This window comes from Condylostylus longicornis, unplaced genomic scaffold, assembly GCF_029603195.1.
Source record: "Condylostylus longicornis isolate FDR11 unplaced genomic scaffold, ASM2960319v2 ptg000180l, whole genome shotgun sequence".
NCBI lineage: Eukaryota > Metazoa > Arthropoda > Insecta > Diptera > Dolichopodidae > Condylostylus > Condylostylus longicornis.
The window spans coordinates 228,110-231,362 of record NW_026578148.1 but is presented as its reverse complement, the minus strand read 5'-3'; positions in this window follow the sequence as shown (position 1 = coordinate 231,362).

Sequence of the window (3,253 nt, the reverse complement as noted above, 5' to 3'; positions counted from 1 at the left end):
ATGACAAATGACAGATGACAGATAACAGTTGACAGATGACAGATAACAGACTATAGATGACAGATGACAGATGTCATTTGACAGATGACAGATAACAGATGACAGATAATGGGTGACAGATGACAGATGACAGATGGCAGATGACAGATGACAGATGACAGATGACAGATAACAGATGACTGATGACAGATGACAAATAACAGATGACAGATAATGGGTGACGGATGACAGATGGCAGATGACAGATGACAGATTACAGATGACAGTTGGTAGATGACAGATGACAAATGACAGATGACGGATAACAGATAATAGATTACAGATGACTGATGACAGATGACAGATAACAGATGACAGATAATGGGTGACAGATGACAGATGACAGATGGCAGATGACAGATGACGGATGACAGATGACAGATGACAGATGGCAGATGACAGATGACAGATCACAGATGACAGATGACAGATGACAGACGACAGATGACAGATGACAGATGACAGATGATAGATGACAGATGACAGAAGACAGATGACAGATGACAGATGACAGATGACAGATGACAGATAGCAAATGACAGATGACAGATAACAGATGACTGATGAGAGATGACAGATAACAGAGGACAGATAATAGATGACAGATGACAGATGACAGATGACAAATGAAAGGTGACAGATGAAAGATGACAGATAACAGATAACAGATGACTGATGACAGATGGCAGATTTAATATGACAGATGACAAATGACAGATGACAGATAACAGTTCACAGATGACAGATAACAGATTATACATGACAGATGACAGATGACAGATGAGAGATGATAGATGACAGATGACAGATAACAGATAACAAATGACTGACGACTGATGGCAGATTACAAATGACAGATGACAAATGACAGATGACAGATGACAGATGACTAATGACAGATGACAGATGACAGATGACAGATGGCGAATGACCGATGACAGGTGACGGATGACAGATGACAGATGACAGATAACAGATGACAGATAATGGTTGACAGATGACAGATGACAGATGACAGTTGATAGATGACAGATGACAGATGACAAATGACAGATGACGGATAACAGATAATAGATTATAGATGACAGATGGCAGATGACAGATAACAGATGACAGATAATGGGTGACAGATGACAGATGACAGATGACAGATGGCAGATTACAGATGACAGATGACAGATGACAGATGACAGATAACAGATGACTGATGACAGATGACAGATGACAGATGACAGATGACAGATGACAGATGACAGATGACAGATGACAGATGACAGATGGCAGATGACAGATGACAGATGACAGATGACAAATGATAGGTGACAGATGATAGATGACAGATGACAAATGACAGATGACGGATAACAGATAATAGATTATAGATGACAGATGGCAGGTGACAGATAACAGATGACAGATAATGGGTGACAGATGACAGATGACGGATAACAGATAATAGATTATAGATGACAGATGGCAGATGACAGATAACAGATGACAGATAATGGGTGACAGATGACAGATGACAGATGACAGCTGGCAGATGACAGATGACAGATGACAGATAACAGATGACAGATAATGGTTGACAGATGACAGATGACAGTTGATAGATGACAGATGACAGATGACAAATGACAGATGACGGATAACAGATAATAGATTATAGATGACAGATGGCAGATGACAGATAACAGATGACAGATAATGGGTGACAGATGACAGATGACAGATGACAGATGGCAGATTACAGATGACAGATGACAGATGACAGATAACAGATGACAGATGACAGATGACAGATGACAGATGACAGATGACAGATGACAGATGACAGATGACAGATGGCAGATGACAGATGACAGATGACAGATGACAGATGACAAATGACAGGTGACAGATGATAGATGACAGATGACAGATGACAGATGACAGATGACAGTTGATAGAAGACAGATGACATATGACAAATGACAGATGACAGATGACAGGTGGCAATGACAGGTGACAGATAACAGATGACTGATGACAGATGGCATATAACAGATGACAGATAATGGGTGACAGATGACAGATGACAGATAACAGATGGCAGATGACAGATGACAGATGACAGATGACAGATGGCAGATGACAGATGACAGATGACAGATGACAAATGACAGGTGACAGATGATAGATGACAGATGACAGATGACAGATGACAGTTGATAGAAGACAGATGACATATGACAAATGACAGATGACAGATGACAGATAATAGATTATATATGACAGATGGCAGATGACAGATAACAGATGACAGATAATGGGTGACAGATGACAGATGACAGTTGATAGATGACAGATGACAGATGACAGATGACAAATGACAGATGACGGATAACAGATAATAGATTATAGATGACAGATGGCAGATGACAGATAACAGATGACAGATAATGGGTGACATATGATAGATGACAGATAACAGATGGCAGATGACAGATGACAGATGACCGATGTCAGATAACAGATGACAGATGACAGATGACAGATGACAGATGACAGATGACAGATGACAGATGGCAGATGACAGATGACAGATGACAGATGACAAATGACAGGTGACAGATGATAGATGACAGATGACAGATGAGAGATGACAGTTGATAGAAGACAGATGACATATGACAAATGACAGATGACAGATGACAGGTGGCAATGACAGGTGACAGATAACAGATGACTAATGACAGATGGCATATAACAGATGACAGATGACAGATGACAGATGACAGATGACAGATGACAGATGGCAGATGACAGATGACAGATGACAGATGACAAATGACAGGTGACAGATGATAGATGACAGATGACAGATGAGAGATGACAGTTGATAGAAGACAGATGACATATGACAAATGACAGATGACAAATGACAGGTGACAGATGATAGATGACAGATGACAGATGAGAGATGACAGTTGATAGAAGACAGATGACAGATGTCAGATAACAGATGACAGATGACAGATGACAGATGACAGATGACAGATGACAGATGACAGATGGCAGATGACAGATGACAGATGACAGATGACAAATGACAGGTGACAGATGATAGATGACAGATGACAGATGAGAGATGACAGTTGATAGAAGACAGATGACAGATGACAAATGACAGGTGACAGATGATAGATGACAGATGACAGATGAGAGATGACAG